The 19,992-nt window shown below is 42.6% G+C and overlaps 1 pseudogene; it reads left to right on the top strand.

The window, feature by feature from the left end:
- Window positions 1-5,389: 5,389 nt before the first annotated feature.
- On the top strand, window positions 5,390-19,380 carry LOC121014152 (nucleophosmin-like; annotated as a pseudogene).
- Window positions 19,381-19,992: the final 612 nt, after the last annotated feature.

Here is a 19,992-nt window from a genome sequence, read left to right as displayed (position 1 = left end):
AAGAAGAAGAAGAAGAAGAAGAAGAAGAAGAAGAAGAAGAAGAAGAAGAAATGGGCAGATCCAGGGAGCAGAAAATCAGGAAGGACACTGTCGAACTCAACAATGCCATAAGTCAACTGGACATAATGGACATCCACTGACTACGTCATCCAGCAACAGCAGAACGCACACATTCTTCTCAAGCTCACATGGAACATTCGCCAAGATGGACCCCATTCTGGGCCATGAAAGGCTTCTCATAGTGGCTGTAGGTATGAAAGGTATGGTTATTGTTGCCATTGTCATTGTTTCTGTTTTTAATAAAGAGTGTGAAAATAAAACATTTAAACCAATAATTCTGTGGAACTACATTCTAGAACATTGTAAGATGAGCAGATTCTGTACAGTCCAGAGGCAAGTACAGTCTATCCTGCTACCACACAAGTGACATGGAGCTCACACGTGGGTGTCAAATGAGGGAATGGTATCTGTGTAGTGAGCAAATTCTGGTGGCTCATTGATGAATTTACTTAGGCAAGGGGGACCAAACAGAAAGAAGTTCCGGAGGCACCCGGGTGGCTCAGTTGGTTAAGCATTGGCTTTGGCTCAGGTCATGATGTCGCAGCCAATGAGTTCAGGCCCTGCATTGAGCTCTCTCCCTGCTTGAGATCCTCTGTCTTCCTCTCTCTCTGTCTCTCCCCCTCCCCCACCTGTGCACCTGCTCTCTCTCTCTCTCTCTCTCTCAAAAATAAATAAACATAAAAGAAAGAACCTCCATCAGCAAGTGAAAAGTGCTAGGTTTGGCTGCCGCATAAACTGGAGCTCTTTTAGCTCAATTTTAAGAAAATTTAAAATAAGTTCCTGCTGTAAGGATTCCCCCACACCCACCACCAGACTTTAGCTCTCTTTGCTGGTGGCAGGTACACATAGGTCTCATTTCTATCTCCATGCCCACAGGCTGGCGTCTGCCCTCTATTGGTTTTGCACATTTTAGTATTTCCTAAAGCCTTTTCCAGCCACCACCACCCCCTTCTAAGTTCTCTCTCAAGGTGGCAATTCTTATTTTCATAAGGTCTGTGCTTAGGGTCTGCATGGGTTTTGAGTGGCTGACCCCTAATCTTAATTTCTTCATAAACCCGGTTATGTTTAATGCAGTTGTACAAAAAGCACTTTTCCCAGAAATGCATGCATTATTTTGTAGCACAGTCTATCACTAGTTTCCAGCAAAAAGATTTCCATTACATAAACAGCATCATTTACAGGAAAAGGCTGAGTATCAAACATTTATTTCTTAACAAAACAATTCTCAATAAATACTAAATACTAAATACCAGGTTTGCACTAAGATCAAAGCTCAGTGCTACTACCAGAGAGAATCAAGAGGAGCATGAGTTATCATCTCTACTCCCTAGAACCTTACAAACTGCCCGTGGAGGCTTGCAGAGTCCCCGTGCTGGGTAAGTGAGCGATACAAGCATTTTATGTTGTGACAACTGTGTGGTACACATAATTAGTGCTCTGGGTACTCAAAGGAAGAAAGAGGGTGCTCTCTGGGTCATGTGGCTGGGGACACGTCTTCAGAATAAAAAATGCACTCTACCTGGATCCCTCATTCAACCCAGCTATTTATTGAGCACCTATTATGCATCAGGTTCTGTGCTAGGTGCCAGAAATACGGAGATGAACAAATCAAGTATTGGCCATTGCCCTCATGGAGCCAGCAAGGAAGGCAAACCTTAAAGAAGTGCAAGAAATATTTCATTGTTATTTTGGTAAGGGCTCAAAAACAAAACAAAACAAAACAACAACAACAGCAAAAACCTACCTTCAAAGTCAGAGGGAATTTAGAAGGATGAAAAGAAAGGTCATTCCCAGCTTGGGGATTGAGTTTAGCAGTTTTCCTAGTACCTCAACTGTCGTAACGACATGGGCATCAGATCCTTTCCTCCTGCCCTTTGGTTATGCAATAGCCAGGGAGCCCTTGGTCACCTCCCAAATGGCCACCATGGCACTCCCAGCATTCTGCAGCAATTCGTCCTGGGTGCTATTTACAAACTCTTTCATGAAAAGTCCTCCTTCCAAAGAGGAGTTGAAACCAGAGTCTTCCTTCTCATTATTACATTGTACATATGAATTTTAATTGCTCTTCATCCCAAAAGGCAAAAATGCTGCCTTCCACGTGGGATCTCATACTCAGACCTTGAAAAGACTGGGGAAATTTCACCTACCCAGCCAGCTTTGTGTTCCATTTAATTAGAAAAGAACCCTGGACATCTGAGTTAAAGGAACCCAAGCATTTACTGGGGGGGGGGGGGGGGGGATGTTTTCATTCACATCCGTCTCCTGCCTCCACTTCCATGCAGGTAGCTGGGCTTTTGTGCTTCCAGAATGGAGTGAAATTTATATAGATGGGCAGGAGAAATGAAGGAAGCTTCTGGAAGACAGCTCTTTCATTATTTTATGAAAGCCTGAGTCCTTGATGAGATTGAAGTAGGCAGTTCAGAGGGAATGGTCTCAGGCATTCCAAAGGCAACTGGAGAGAAGTTTTGCTTTTGCAGGAAAAGAAAGGCAGAAAGAAGAAATGAGGTGGCCCTGAGTTGGCCAACGTGGTGGACGGCCACTGGGTTTCCACCCACAGCTGGTTTCCTTAAGTTCATTGAGAGGCAATGGAGGGGAGGGGGTCTACCTCAGAAACCCTTAGGAAAACTTTTCCTGTCCCAAGCATACCTCAGAGCTAGCAAGAACCCTGGAAGCCAGACACACTTGCATAGGCTTAGACTCCAAGCATCAGAGAGACATTGGAGCATCAGTTTCATGTAAGACCGGTTTTTTCTCCATAAGGACATTTGCATGGTCCTGGAAAAGGGTGGGAAGAGAATAATAACACCTGAGATTGAGTTTTGTATGAGACCAGTGGAATGAGTCAGGTATGATATGACTTCAAATAAGTCAAGATTTATGACAGGCATTTATTTCGCGCATGCCTTTGGAGCCTAAGATTCATACCCATTATACTTCATCTTTTTTTCCATTCTTTACTTTGTACAACTAAATAATTAATTGCCTTGATAGCCTATCAATATGGCTTTCTTTAATTGTTAAATGGGTGTTAATAATTCAAAAATCGACTGGTGACCTTCCAACACCCCTGGGATTTTTGTAGGCCTCAGACCTCTTTGAAGGTCTGTCATTCTGGAATCCAGAGTCAGCTAAAAGCTTTCTGGTTTTGTCCGCTCTCTAGAAGGCATCCTGCTCGCCAGTAAGGTCTTGGGGTTAAATGGAAGACAAGAGTTCAAGGATTTTGAAGCTCTGATTCAATTATAGCAAATGTGTGTGAGAGAATCACATATGTCACTGTTGAGTGCATTCACCCAGACCTCGAGGACATCTTTCCTTTTTTTTTTTTTTAAATAAGCTGGAAAACTCTCCAGTCACTGGAGAAATCTCCCTCCTGGGATTTGGGGTTTCACTAAACCCTTGTACTCAATTTAACCCCCATTTCAAGCAGAAATAGGTGAGAATGAATGGGTACTGCGGTTAAATATAGGCTTCCTGTCGGTCAGCTGGCCTTTGGCTTCGTCCAGTTTTTCCCCCATGAGATGCTCTGTTGTTGAGGCAGCGCGGGAGAGTGGTAGCTGGAAGTTGAGCAGTGCCTCCTGCTGTGAATTCTTACTAGGTTTTCTAACGCTCATGTGGTCTGTGTGGAACTCTAACCACTTCAGTACGGATTCTTCCGACAGAAGTCATTGTGCCCACTGGGTCTAAATTGTACAATGTTTAGGATGTCAAGTATCTTAAAACATAATAAAATAGGGGCGCCTGGGTGGCGCAGTCGGTTAAGCGTCCGACTTCAGCCAGGTCACGATCTCGCGGTCTGTGAGTTCGAGCCCCGCGTCGGGCTCTGGGCTGATGGCTCGGAGCCTGGAGCCTGTTTCCGATTCTGTGTCTCCCTCTCTCTCTGCCCCTCCCCCGTTCATGCTCTGTCTCCTTCTGTCCCAAAAATAAATAAACGTTGAAAAAAAAAATTTTTTTTTAAATAAAAATAAAAAAAAAAACATAATAAAATAAAACCCCCCTCACAAAGAAAGAAAGGGTAAGAATCTTGTCTAAGACCAGTGAGGATGGCTAAGGAGAAAACTGGGGCAGGAACAGAGCCCCAGTCTGGTGCTCTTTCCCCATCACGGGCTCTTCGATTTGTCACGAATACCTTCTACTTCATTTCTACCCTGTTCTCTGATTCTCAGAGATCTGCTTTTTTTTTCTTGCTTGAATCTAATTTTCTCTGTGGCATTTTGGGAACCCTCCAGTAACTGCGCATCAGCAGGAAGATTATTTTAAGCTGAAAAAATCTTGCTATTCTGCAAGCTCTGAATATCATTAATTTCCATATGTTCTGAGTGGTTATTAAACGTTTTTCATGTGTTTTTATCCCTGACATCATTTCCTTCTTGCGTTCTCTGCTGACTGGGACAGTATCACCTATCCAGGTAAAATGTCGTATCGCTTTAGTGCCCTTCTGTTCTTAAACGATATTTGACACTTGATACCTGGGTTCTCTGTCGCATAAGTGGCTCCGAGCCAGACTCACTTTGCTGCTTTCATCAAACTATTTGTCAGCCTTTGAAGTCGGGACATACAGTATTACTCATTTGTGATGTCACTGCGCCGGGCAGAATTTTAGAAATTAAATACTCTAAATATTCATGATGAAGAACATTTTTGGTCAAATACCAAAAATTGCCCAAATTAGTTGTGGCAGTGACTGCTGAAATGAAGTCATACCTAGTTCTGAGGTTCTGTCTAAAAGCTTGGCTCTCATCTCCCGAGCAAATGGAGCACCGGGCCTGTGCATCTCTCAGGTGACAGCATACCGTGCTCTTCCCAGAATGCAAAAGATGTTAAGCAGGCCTGAAGTTTTCCCGTGTAATAATCAGAGAGTTTAGGGACAGACATAACCACCAATTCTTATCCCAGAGACCTCCGAGGGTGAGCCAAGAGAGCCAATTTCAAGAATCTCTAGGGGCTCCTGGGTGGCTCAGTTGGTTAAGCCTCTGACTTCAGCTCAGATCATGATCTCACAGTTGGTTTGTAAGTTCGAGCCCCGCGTTGGGCTCGCCTTGGCAATGCGTAGCCTGCTTAGGATCCTCTCTCTGCCTCGCTCCCACTTGCTGTCTCTATCTCAAAATAAGTAAAACCTTAAAAAGAATTTTAAGAATCCCTAATTGAAATAACTACTTCAAAGGTATATGCGCACTGCTTTGCTCATTGCAGAGTTGTTCCCAGTAGCCAAGACATAGAAACAACCTAAGTGTCCATCAACAGATGAATGGATAAAGAAAATGTGGTATACGTACCCGAAGAAATATCATTCAGCCCTAAAAAGGAAGGAACTCTTGCCAATTGCAACAACATGGATGGACTCGAGGGCAGTATGCTGGGTGAGGTAAGTCAGACAGAGAGAGAAAAATACTGTATGATCTCACTTATATGTGGAATCTAAAAATGCCAAACTCACAGAAACCGAGAGTAGGGTGGGCGGCTGCCAACGGCTGGGGAGCGAGAGAGAGGAGATGTCAGTCACAGGGTACAAACTTCCAGTTAGAAGATAAATAAGTTCAGTACACTAACTCTACTTAACAAGACTGTCTTATGTGCTTGAAAGTTGCTGAGAGAGTAGATCTTAAGTAATTTCACCATCCCATCAAAAAAAAAAAAAAGGTAATTACATAAGGCAATGGAGATGTTAACTAACCTTATTGTGGTAATCGTTTCACAATACTTAAGTTCATTAAATCATCACATTGTACACCTTGAATTTACACAATGTTAGCTCTATCTCTACAAAGCCGGGGGAAAAAAAGAAAAAAGGGGTAAAAAAGAAAGGTAAACTTCCTTTGGGGGGAAAAAAAGAATTCCCAAAGAAGGACTACACCATGTCACCAACTAGCTAACGAGGGCAAGATACCCTTGCAGGGAAAGCACATGGTGAACCTTTAAGAGCCCGGGATATAAATCACCTTGGCACAAGACAAAATGGGCCAATGGTCATGCTTCCTGCCAAAGGGCTCATGTCCAGGTTTCTGGAATGAATGAGATGCACCTCAGATGAAGGAAAACTGAAAAGCTTAAAAAGTATCCTCATTCTCCTGTATGAACAAATCACCCTTTTTCATTTTATGTGAAACAGACACATTAAGAATATTTCTACAACTTAGGGGCACCTGGGTGGCTCAGCCGGTTGAGCCCTCATCCGACTTCGGCTCAGGTCATGATCTCACGGCTCGTGAGTTTGAGCCCCGTGTCAGGCTCTGTGCTGATGGCTCCAGAGCCTGGAGCCTGCTTCATATTCTGGGTCTCCCTCTCTCTCTCTGCCCCTCTCCCACTCATGCTGTCTCTTTCTGTCTCTCAAAAATAAATAAGCATTAAAAAAATTTTTTAAAAAGAATATTTCCACAACTTAAAAAGTATCACCATTACAAGTGTTCCCATATAATCCTGTATGTGAATTATACTTCAATAAAAAAGAGAGAGAGAGAGAGTAAAGCATTCCTCAGTCCTTGCCTGTTTGTATACCACGATCCGTGTAATAAATCTCAATTAAGAGTTAGGGCTTGAAGGAGAAAACTCACCTCCTGGTGAATTAGTATGTATCCTTTTATCATCAGATAATTAAAGTTTAGTCCTTCACTACATTTCATATTTCAACTGCCTAGGAACCCACTACTAAAATTAGTGCTATGATAATAATAGCTATTATTAGCCGACATTTATCATTTCATATATTATATAAGTTTCCATTTTTTTTTTATCTGTGGTGTAAGAGCCTAATTACTTTTCTTTCTTTTATTGTAAGTCACCTCAAAGATACTTTGGCAGTAGGTAAGGTCTAAATAATAAATACATTACAAAATAATAATGACCATCTAGGGAAATACAATGATCCCAACTTACTTCCCACCTCTGATGTCCATCCAGGCCACACATCAGCTTCTACACACCGGGGCCCATAAAGTGAATCAACCCAACAAGGGTAGCTGGGTGCTTGCTGTAGGAATCCTAACCAGCCGGCCAGGGAAGTGAATGAGAAGGAAGGGAGAGTGAGACACAGATTTCCACCCAAGCCAGCGTGGTTGTTGAAGCAGAAAGGAACAGCCAGAGTTGGACAGGAGCCGCCTCATCTACATAGAGGACTTCAGATTCACCACTTTTAGAAACATTTAAAGAGCTGAAGTTGAGGGAGTCTGGGTGTATCACACTGCCCACAACGTGGAATATGTCCAACAGAGGGATGTTCACGGATGCAATAGGAAAAGACAAGACGTTTGCCTGTACCTCAACTACATTCCTATTACAGACATGATTTCTGCTCAGAATGATCTGGAATTTTTAGAGCCCCGATTCTCCTCCCTCCCTTCCTTCCTTCCTTCCTTCATTCCTTCCTTCCTTCCTTCCCTGTCCCTTCTCTCTCTTTCTTGGGACAGAGCCAAATATCAGTGGGAAGAAGCTGTGGGTGGTCTATATGAGAGCCTAGCAGTTCTGCAGGATTCCAGACAGGCTGGCCAGCCTAGTATTCCAGAGTCAGGCACAAAGTCTGTGCTCAGCAGGGTGTGTGGACTTGAACTGAGTCTTTTCCAAATGACCATAGAGATTACTGAACAAAAATAGCAATGAAATCCACAAAACACTTGACAGTGTACCCATTCATTTGAAAACATTAACAAAACAGTGGTAGGGGTGGGGCAAGAATAAACCTTCCATATCTAGACCATTCAGATGGGAGTGCTCTATAAAGGTTCACTCATAAAGATGACCTTTGATTAGAAGGGTAAAAAACAAAACAAAACAAAACAAAACAAAAAAAAAAAAAAACCCAGCATTTAACTCAGTTAACAAAGAGGATCTCTTCTACAAGCATAGATCAAATGCATTGCCTCATGTGAATTCAGATGTGCATATATCTCAGACTGACCCGTACAAGTTAGCATAGGTAGACCCAGAGAACAATTGCATCCGTCAGGCTAAAAGTGTGAAACGCAAGGAGAGTCTTTATTGACCTGGGAAGGTGTTTATGCCCCTTGGAAGACACCCTTTGAATGGTTCCATCATCATTTAAACAAGTTATCTCTGGTCTCCCTCCAACTCCTTTGTGCTCTGTACAGTCAGTAACATAGATGCCATTACTTTTTAGGAAGAAAACTGCCTCCAATATTAGTCTCCCAAGCTACAAATGTGATTTAAAACCTCTCAACCAGCACTTTATCCATGGTAAGATGCATTGCCTATCCCCTGAGAAGTCATGAGCGCAGTCTCCCTTTAAGGGCACTTAAAGTGGACTGAAATTGAATAATCTTTGTAATTTACAATGGCTATCTCCCTCTGGTATAGAATAAAGTTGGAGACGCAGAGAGCCCAGGGAATCAGAGCAAGCCAAAGGATTTGGGGTTTGGAGAAGAGCCCACCATCATTTCCACTCCTTATAACCACCCACCGTCAAGCCACAAATGAAAGAAAAGTATTTGTGCCCACAGATAATTTGAATGATTTCTCTGAATGTGAGTCATTTAGATGAAACATATGGAAACTCACTTTGGCAAAAATGAACGAGGGGAGGTAACGGGGAGCAGGAGGAAGAAAATCATCCATTTGACTAGATTACATCAAAAGCAAGGTTTTCTCAGGATGCCCCTTCCACATAACTCATATCCTCAATGAATTATTCCACATTTATAAAAACAGCTTATGCTCCATAGAAAGACTTTAAAAAATTGTCATGCTTCTTTTCACTTGGATTCAAAGGAGACAGAAGGAAATCTCTAGGCCTTAAATGTGATTACGGTTCTATAATTTGGAGTACTGAATTTTTTCATTGGGCTGACTACTCTAATCAAAATAATAGGCATCCACCCAATCTACACGTCCTCCATTTCTTTGGTCCACCCTGTGGTGCGCAAGCTGTGCTCCTTGAGGACTTCGCCATTTGCCCGATTGTTAGACTGCAAAAAAACTGTACCAATACATATACTAGTCATGATGATAACTACTGGCCAAAACGTTGTGGCGTGGATGAAGCCATTCATATCCTCAATATGATACCATCAACATACACATGGGAGAGTGGTTCTACATAGTACTGTGCAGGATGCTGTGTCAATAAAATCTTGTAAGTCTGCCCCACCCTGATTTTGAGGAGCATGCAATTTCTGGTGAAGCTGATAAAGTTACAGATCGAAGTCAGAAGTATTGCACCAGATATTTTGGCGCTTATCAAGGAAGTGGGTACTGAACATTTAATGTAGGATGTCTGGCAAAGGCTACCAGTGCCCCTTCCATGTCCCTTCTCTTTGTGTTTTGGATGACCCCCACCAGCAATTACCTGCCTCTCTGGACTTGAGAGTTTTCCCAGAGCCACAGAAGACCACTCAGTTCATGCATGCAGGCTGGGGGTGCTGGGGAATTAGCACATCTCAGAAGTAGCCCTCAACCAATGACCAATGGCTGCTGGAGGGTAAATCCCTCAGCTCGTTCGTCTCTCAAGTGGGATAATTCTGAGCCTTGTGTTTTCTACTATTTCCTAGACTTTCCCTCCCAATATTATGCTCCAGTTGCTCACGTTGATGACTGGTTTACTAATTCATCCTTTATTAACTGCCTTCCCATCATCCCTGGATCAATTTCCACGTCCCTGCCGATGTTCTCAAAGAGACTCTTTTGCACTTGAATGTTTTGCCTGGGGTCAGCTTCTGAAAAAAAACCCATATTAGGACAAAGTGAGTTCATCCTTTAGATGTGGTCAGGAAATGCATAAGCGACAGCATAAAGAGAGGAAAACAGACATCTCTTCTATGATAAAACTTGAGGGGATTCATGGATACGCCTGGGGGAGAGACACTGCTGGTCACCTACTTGACAGCAACTGTTCCTCCCTCCATAGTCAATAGAAACCAGTTTGGTTTGGCAGCTAAGCCACTTTCTAGGCCCCTGAGGATGAGCCCAGCTCAGTGCAGATCAAGCATGAACATCCCATTCTCATTTGCTGATAATCTTTAGGTGAGGATAGTTGACGGAGTGCCAGCTCATGAGACATATGCAGGAATGTGCTGAGTTCTTTTCCCCTCTATAAACAGAGCTGGAAAAGTAAAAGGCTCCATCTCTCTCTCTCTCTCTCTCTCTCTCTCTCTCTCTCTCTCTCTCTTTCGTCTTCATGTTCCTTCCTGTTTGAAGCACCATTGGGTGATACTTAGAGTAATTGTAGTCATCTTATACCCATGAGAAAAATGTTCTCAAGTTGCTAAACCAACCTCAGAACCACCTATCTCCACACTTCATTTATGTAAGATAAATGCTGGTTAAGACTTCTGTTACCTATACACCCATATTGTCCTGATTGATACAGATGCAATTCTAGGAGCCAGCTTAATGAAGAGACAAGAAGTCTCAAATGTGGCAATGGAAAGAGAAAGTCCCATATTATACTTTTCCTGTGTACCATAGTTCACTTGAAACTTTTTAAATGAAACAGTCTGATGTTAATATTCCATTTCTCTCCCAGGATACTCCCCTTTCTATGCAGGGTCAACCTACTCACCACAGCTTGCGGGCTTAGGCCTGCTTCTGCCTCTGCCTGAATTGCTGTCCCCACAGGTCCTCGTGGCACCATCTCTTGTTTCCTTCAGTCTCTGCTCAGTTGTCATCCTTTCGGGACAATCCCCTATATAATGCCACTACCCTGACCCTCATCATTTCCTCTCGAGGAAAGAGTGGATAGGGAAGAATGTGATTTGCTCCGTGAAGCAAGAAGGTTATTGCCATCCTTATAATTGTTGTGTTAAAATTTGTGGGGTGGTCCAGAGTGACCACATTATCAAGAGCTAATGCTATGAATTCATGCACCATCAAAGAGACTGTCTGGCCAATGCAAGATCAGGAAGCCCATTCCCTGCCAATTATTTTTAAATTTTTTTTTAATGTTTATTTATTTTTGAGAGAGACAGAGACAGAATGCGAGTGGGTTGGGACAGAGAGAGAGGGAGACACAGAATCTGAAACAGGCTCCAGGCTCTGAGTTGTCAGCACGGAGTCCGATGCGGGGCTCGAACTCACAAGCTGCGAGATCATGACCTGAGCTGAAATCCGACGCTCAACCGACTGAGCCACCCAGGCGCCCCTTCCCTGCCATTTTTAAGGATGTCTACACTGAATTTGGGAATCCTTATTTTAAAGGCCTTTTAGTCACCTATCTATAGTAATCTTGTAGCTAATATTAAGAAATCATCTTTTTGGCTGACAAATTTCTTGTCCAGAGCTTTTCTGCTTTCCTTTTGTTTTGAGTAGATGGGAAAATTTGGGATATATGCCTTAATTGCCATATTTTAAGATTGCCACCAAATCAGCTTTTTTCCCTCAGGAGGAAAAAGAGGAGAATAGCTCTGAGCCAGTCTGTCTAACCCTCTCCTTGAAATCTCTACTCGGAAGGCACAGCACTACCATAACTATGGTAGACATATGCTAGTCCTAAAAGCTATTCACATGGCCCCAATCCTTGGCCTTCCTTTACTTGTAAAGGCCAGAAAGCTAAAATACTGGATTTTCAAAACTCCATTTAGCTAGAGGTGGCCACAAAACTTAATTCAGGCCAATATGATGTAAGCCAAGTTCCTGGGTAGAGATTCCTCCCCACATAAAAAAGGAAAATCTTTGTTGGAATAAACCCCTTCACTTCATAGCCTTCCATGCAACTTTCTACTTGGAATGCAGGTATGAGGGCAAGGTCACAGCAGCCATCTGGAACCCATGAAGAAATAAGCAAAAGGGTAAAGGACTACCCAACAAGGTAGGTAGACCAGAAAGCTGAAAAGAGCCTTACCATCCCTGAATTGTTGAGCTGCTTTACAAGACTTAGATTGCACAGCCTTGGACCTCCCTGTCTTGTGACTCACACACATCCCTAGCTGTTTCAGCTATTCCAGGAGGGCTTTCTATTCTATGCAGCTGATCATTAATATAAAGACAGAGACTGACCTCATTAAACCCCCTCTCACCTGCCCCTTCTTCCAGGATGATACTGCCATCCTTTCGAGCCTATAGACCAAAACTCTGGGCATTATCCTTGACACTGTTCCCTCCTTCATGGCCGCATCCAATCCATCACTGTCTGAACGTCCTGATCCAAGTCACCATCTTAACTGTTAGTTCCAGATACCACTGTATCTCATCAAAACAGCCTCCTTGCTTATCTCTTTGTCCATGTGAAGGCCTCACTGTATCCAGTTTCCTTTTCAAAACACAAATCTAATCATTCACACACAAACTCACATACACACACACACACTCTCTCTCTCTTACACACACACACACACACACACACACACTCACATACACATACGCCTGCTTAAAAGCCTTCAATGGTTCTCCATATGTCCTGTGATCATGATATAAATATTTAACATGGCCTAAAAGGCCCTTTGGGGTTTATCCCCAGCCCATCTCTCCAGCTCCAGCTCGTGCCAGCTCTCCTCTGAGTTTCAGCTTCCTGACCTTCATTTCTAAGAAGCTTCCTACTCCCTCCCTCCAAAAGGTCTTTGCACAGACTCTTTCCTCTGGATGGAAAACTTCTTTTGCCCCTACCCTTTGCTATTTGACTTCTGGAAAGTTCTTTTTGTTCATTCAGAACACAGTCCTGGCTCTTCAACCTCAGAGAATTCTTCTCTGGCCCAGCTCAGGAGTTAACCAAAGATGCTCTGTTTAACATGGCCACAGACCATCTTCCCTTTTGCAGACTCTCCAGTTGTAATTACACATCCTTCGTGGGATCAGTTGTTTACTTGAGAACAGGGTCTCTGTCTGATTTTCAGCTTTACCTTTGACTCATTCTCCATGCCAAATATGATGCCTACCACATAGTAGGCACTCAATAAATACTTGTTGAACAAGGATTGAATGGAATAAAGCCATATAGCCCATTTGGTCAACCATCTCCTAAATAATTGATGAGTAACATTATATTATCTAGCCAAAATGAAATTAAAAAATATGATTGAGATAATACTAAAAAGATACAGAGCTTTACTGGGCCACAAACATTTGGCGAATTGCCAAATTTTGCCATCTCACCAATGGTATCTATGTCAGGCTCTGCATCATCTGACACTTGGATGGACTAGGTTGGGCTGTGGTGTGGAGTGGGCACGTGCTCTGGACAACCGAGGCCCCACTATGATAATGGTGGCCCTAAGACCTAATCCAGATTCACAGGTTCTGTTGCAAATATGTTCTAATTGGAGAAATAAGCTGTGGGAGAGGCCTTTCTCCTTTACCCCCAAGTAACTATCCATCTGAAGATTCCTTAAACATGGGGGTGTGAGTCTCAAACCACTGACTGAAAAAGAGGCCGCATGGGAACTTGCCCTCACCGTTCAGAAACCCCCTCACCAGGCAACATTAAAAATGGTAAATGGGAAAATTGAAGACAGGGGGAAAAACTGACAGGAATGACAAGAAATTATATTGGTCTGGAGGGTCTCAGTTTTGAAAAGGTCAAATTTTTCCTCAAGAAGGGGGTGCTCTTCCTTCCTTAATTGTTTTCCCAGTGATTGGATCACCAAGATGTGTAGATTCTCACTTCCCATCTAATTCATGTGAAACAACCAAAGGAAGCACGGGGTGGGGAGACAGGTTGTGTTTTGTGGGAGAGAATAAACAGGTGCCTGGGTGGTGCCTAGAATCTAGGCAAGACCTTTATGTAGTGACCCTACCAGGGTGGTCAGAAAGGAGTGGAGAAAAACAGGATGAATGGTATGGCATGTAACATTTCCCTCCTCTTCCCCCCAGGCCCACCAAACTCCATTTCATTCTATTCCTTGTAAGAACAAAATTTTAGGGGTCAGAAGCCATGGATTTAAACCTCTAATCTGCCACAGATGACCTTTGTGATGCAGGCAGATCATTTAATCTCTCTGATTCACCTTTTTTTTTCATTGGCAAATAGTAGGTGGAACCCAACTGGCAAATAAAGATGGACCCCAACACAGAATTGTCCAAGAATCAATAATATCATGTATGTGAAAGTCATGTGTACATTGGAAAGCTTATATCTTCACTAGCAAATTTAATTGGACTTCTCATTCCAGACTGTATTTACTGTATTTATATTTTTTCAAATTAAAATTATTTTATTTGTCCGTAATTAAAATCAAGTGGATTATAAATATAATAGGGTGACTAAGAATATTGATTTTTTAGATAAAAAATAATTGCTTATTCAGCTTATTACGATTCTCTTTAGCTCATCTCTTTACTGTATTAGGACACCATAGAAGTATGCATTTATTCACCTCCGATGAAGGAAGATGATTCTCCCAAGGGCCATACCATAAACATTGGGCAGCTTTTCTGAAACTTGGTACCCTCTCTGTTGGCTCCCTCCCTCTTTCATACGACATTTCCTCAAATGCTTGTAGAACTTTTCTTCCCTAACCCTATTCAATGGTACCTTGTAGAAAAAGAAGGCTTTAGACTATCTCCAGAAGTAAATTGCAGTTTCTACTCATAGGCACCAGCTGTTTATGATATGACCTCCAAGAGCTTTCATCGTGGCTGGGAGAGATGTATTAGAGGCTTTCTTTGGGCAAGGGATTGGGACATCTTATGTGCAAATCTGTATTTGAGGATCCCAATCCCAATGAAAAGTATGACTCCTCTGGTTGTAACATTACAGCCTATGTGGACACAAACCCAATGCCCCTGGAAACAACCCCAAATCCTCACCGCCACTGACTCATGGATAACATTGGAAGTGCCCACATTTTCCCACAAGGTGATAAAAAAAAAAACCTGTGTGGGTCCCTGACCCTACAGTGACGAGAGTGTGCATGCATGTGTGTGTGTGTGTGTGTGTGTGTGTGTGTGTGTGATGTATTAGAATGTTTGCAGTTTGTCAAGAAATTTTATTGGCATTAGCTATCTTTTGCAAAGTGTTCAACTTCCCACTTTGGAGAAAGGACAGTACCAATGTTAATTATTGCAGAGCCCCTGTGAACAAATTGTGAAGCGACAATGGAGGTGCAGACAGAATTGTGTTTTGATTACCCAACTGCCACAAGTCACATATGCTGATGGCTAGAAATCTCACTATTTGATCATCTGGATTGATTGAGAAGACTCCTAATTCAGAGGTGTGGAGGTAGGAGGATCTTTCCTGACCTTGCCATTTCCCATCCCAAAAACTAACGTTGAGTTTGAGGTTGAGAGCTCAAACAGTATCTTCCTGCTGGCTAGCATGACCCTCTTGGAAAAAGATTCCAGTCTGCTCACGAGAGAACTCCAAAGCATCTGAAGTCCACTGGAACACTCCAATAATGAAAACACAACACCACTAGTACTTTTCAAAGTGCTAGAATGGACATAAAGAAGAACTAACCCAATCGCCTCTTTATGCAGGTGAGGAAGCTGAGCCCCTGAGCAAGGTTGGAGAGATGCAGAGAGGTAAACCCAGTCTCCTGTTTCCAGACAGGTCCTTTCTCACTGGACCGTGCTAGGTCTGCCAAGTTACAGCTGTAAAGGGTCACTTTACATGTCTCACAGAGAAGTGCTCACTGCTTTCGATCTCTAGGTTCTGTGGGTCCCTCTCGGAGCCGTATTTCATACCCCATCTCCTTTCTGTCTCAGTCAGCTTGGACGGCCACTAAAAAAAAAAATCATAGGCTGAGAGGCTGAAACAACATAAATTTATTTTTCTACAGTTTTGGAGGCTAGAATTCCAAGACCAAGGAGTGTATATAGCATCTACTGAGGGCTCTCTCTTTGGGTTTTCACTCAGCCACCTTCTCATATGGCTTTTTGTCTGTTGGTGCATGCAGAGAGAAAGAGACCTCTTCACCCTCTTCTTATGAGGCCCCCAAACCTACCAGATTAGTACCTGACCTTCAGACCCCATTGAACCTTAATTATCTCTTAAGAGCCCTGTCTCCAAATACAATGACAATGGGGGTTAGGGACTTCATTGTATGCCTTTTGGGGGGACACAATTCAGTCCATAGGATTTTGCATCCTTCTACTCAAGAGTCTAATTTTGCAACGCTTGAACTTCAACTAGGCATTTGAAGAACATCAAATTGTACTAAGACTATCATTTATGGTTTCCAAATACAGCCACAGCAGGACAAATGCTACAACCCTTATCCTATAACAAGCAAGGTATTCCCTTCACGCAACACACACAATCCCGATCTACCACGTGATCCTGAGTAACGTGAGTCCTGAGCATCTGTTTTGCATGAATAAAGGAAACAAATAATTCAGTATACCATGTCTTAACTTTAATAACGTCCAGATAGACTACAGCAAGATTGATGTACTATGAACTTGTTTTAAGTGGGACTCAACCCACATTGTTTTCACCAGTCACCAGGCAGCCAATTAAATACCAACCAGCCAGCGAGCTGTTTGCCAGGACAGAGGCCAGGCAACCTCATTACCGATAAGGTTAATTTAATCAGTTACTTTTGCTAAGTGCCTGTGAGTCACTCCCAAAATTTAAAACACAAATACAAAACATGAGTGGAAGCATTTCCTATGTGGGTATCATTCCTCATGCCTCTCTCTGCCCACCCATTTCCCCTCACCTGCCTAAACCCCCCTGTGTACTGACAACCAGCATTTTTTTTTAATGAGACCTAAGCTTAGGAGCCTCAAAACCAGGAACAACAAGATGTGCCCTCTTTTGTATATTTGCAAATCTGATACAGCTGCATGCGTTTGTGTGCTATAAGAAGAGTCCTCTGAGCCCACAACTGGAAGGTGTTCTCATGTTGGGAGCTCCGCAAAAGAAAGGAAAAAGAAAGAGAAAGTTTAACTCTAAAGCGGGAAACAATCTGTGCTGCGGCTGGTGGCATCCAGAGATGGGCAACCCGGAAGAAGCACTGTGTGTGCGCACAGGTGTCTGGGACTCTGCACTCTGTCCGGTTGGGCATACTGGACATGGAGGCTGAACCACTGGGTCTTCTCCTTCCTCTTCTGCATACCTCAGGGGAACTTCTCTCACAAACTACAGACTCTGGCCAATGGCTGAAATATACACGTTTTTCTCATAGGCGTCAAGGAAAGCACAATATGACCATCACGTTAAGTCTCTGAGAAGCCAAAAACTGAAATTCGAGTGGGCCGGCCAGCATTACACCGATGGCCTTCTTACTTCTTCCAGGCCAGGATGGTCAAGGCCAACCCTGACTTTTTTGCAGTTAAATGGTGATGCTCACAGTGAGGCTTAGACCCAGGTGTGGATGTAATGGGGAGAAACTTAGCATGTCTGACTCCATATTGCTTCTGTTACCCTTACTGCTGTGACTTATAGCTTAGAAACTTCTGCTTAGCCCTGCACATAGGCATGTTAATCATTGAAGGAAGTTTGGTGACAGCTAAGATTTGCAAAAACCACTCTTTGTCCAAAACCTACATCGCCCGAGAAGATAAATATGTACAGAAACAATAATGTTATGTTTAAGATTTAGAGAAATGGCATGAACAGATTCCTATACTCAAAGATCAACTGACCAAGGACAGAAAAGTTCCAAAACCTGCCTTGCACCCTTGTGGGCGCCTGACTGGCTACAGACCTCAGTCACCTCTTGACCCCAGCTCCCTCCCACTCCCCCCCTTTCCTAACATCAAAGTTCATGCTGAGGAGAGATGATTCTTTACGACAACAGTCCATCATCTCGGTTTGCTGACTTTCCAAATAAAGTCACTTTCCTATCCCAACACTTTCCTACCCCCTCAACTTATCAGCCTGTCATGAGGCAAACAGAATGAGCTAGTACTCCGTTATGTGAATAAGGATATTTAGCGATAAAGACGTAATGCATGCAAATGCACTCACTATAGAAAAGTAACAGTATTGGTCAATAACCATCCTAATGGCTGCTTTACAAACTTAAATTAGAATGGGATATTTTGAAGCTGTATCTGAGATAAGACCTTTCATTGAAATAAACCACAGATTTAAAATAAAACAGATTGCAGATTTGAGATTAAGTGATTAAGGACTAGGAGAAAAGGTGGACAAGTATTATATGACCTAAGGATGGGGGAGGCATCTCTAAGTATGATACCAATGGCAGAGGTCACAACAGTCACAGCTGTGACTGCCCGAAAAATAAAAGCAATCAAATAAAAGAAAAAAAAGCCCAAAACAGTAACCCCCAAAACAGCAACAAAAGTCACTATCGTAAACAAGTAGTACATCAACAAAATTGAAAGCCAACAGCTAATGAAGAAAACATGTTGATAACAGAAAACAACCAAAGTATGCTTATGTACACAAAGTAGTTAAAATTCAGTAAGAACCCTGGTGTGATCTCATACCAATGACTGTTTTCTTGAGCAGTAGACAGCGCCCACCTCAGTGCACGCCACCACCCCATGGCTGACTTGATGGGGCTGGACATGAACACTTTTCTTTTGTCAACTATGGCTGACAGTATTATTTATCCACCTTCGTGGATGATGATTAAAATGAGCACCACCCATCTCTAAGAACAGTTTAAGGGCTGGTGCAAAGGCAAAGAATTAGGAGGGCAGTCCAATGAAAATAACAGCAACTTTGAAAATGTCTGTACAAGCGATGAATTCCCTTGGTGGCTTTGAAATAACAACACCTGTGATTGGTGGTTAAAGGGTGGTTCGGGGCTCATGCATATTACTGGGCAGCACTTAGTGCTGGAGAAAGAGGCCGAGTCAGAAGACAAAGAAGAGAAGCGAAATTCCTAAATGTATCTGGAAAGCAATCAGCCCTTGGAAGTGGTGGCAAGGTTCCACACAAAAAATCAAACTTGCTATCGAAGGGGACGATGATCATGATGAAGGAGGAGGTACAGGTGGAGGAGGAGAAGGAGGGAGAGAAGAAGAAGTAGAAGGAGGAGGAGGAGGAGAAAAAGGAAGAGTGGAGAAAACACTCCAGTGAAGAAATTGATATGAGATACTCTAGCCAAAAATGTACAAAAATCAAACCCGAATGGAAAAGACTCAAAACCGTGAACATCAAGATCAAAAGGTCAAGAATTCTCAAAAAAAAAAAAAAAAAAGAAAGAAAGAAACTAAGAAAAAAACTTCTAACACATCAAACGGACCTAGTTCTGTAGAAGACATTAAAGCAAAAATGCAAGCAAGTATGGAAAAAGGTGATTCTCTTTCTAAAGTGAAAGCCAAGCTCATCAATTATATGAGGAACTGCTTCTGGATGACTGATCCAGAGGCTATTTAAGATCTCTGGCAGTAGAGGACGTTTCTTTAGGAAAAAAGCTTAAACGGTTTGTTAAAATTTTCCATCTCATTTTATCTCTGTTAACACTTGATATCTGGCTGTCCTTTTTATAATGCAGAGTGAAAACTTTCCTTACTCTGTCTGATAAATGTGGTCCAGCTTGCGTTGCCAATACATTGTCCAAAATGCCTGTTTAGTTTTTAAAGGCAGAACTCCACCTTTTTGCTTGGTTTTAAACATGTGTGGAATGCTACGGCAGGACATAATAGTAGGGATGGATGGTCAGACAAGTTGGAAAACGGTGGAGAAACAAAATCTTATGTGTGAAATAAACTCCGTTTTTTAATAGAGTTTAAAAAATCAATGAGAAAAACATGAGCAAGCACCTCAGTGGAAAAAATAATAGTCAAAGGAGGGTGCCTGTGTGGCTCTTGTCAGTTAAGAGTCCAACTTCGGCCCAGGTCACGATCTTGCAGTTTGTGAGTTCAAGCCCCGCATCGGGCTGTCTGCTGTCAGCACAGAGCCTGCTTTGGATCCTGTCTCCCTCTCTTTCCGCTACTCTCTCTCTCTGTCCCTCTGTCTCTCTCTCAAAAATAAATAAACATTAAAAAAAAAATAAAAACATTTCTTTAAAAAAATAAATAAAATAATAGTCAAGGGACATGAGCGGGCAATTTACAAACAAAGACACCCAAATATTTTTTAATATGTCCTTCCTAACCGGAAAAAGTGAAAAATATAAATACACGCAATTTTTC

This window comes from Herpailurus yagouaroundi, unplaced genomic scaffold, assembly GCF_014898765.1.
Source record: "Herpailurus yagouaroundi ecotype Mexico unplaced genomic scaffold, PumYag 201, whole genome shotgun sequence".
NCBI lineage: Eukaryota > Metazoa > Chordata > Mammalia > Carnivora > Felidae > Herpailurus > Herpailurus yagouaroundi.
The sequence above is the reverse complement of the archived record's forward strand: the minus strand, read 5'-3'. Positions and strand labels throughout refer to the sequence as shown.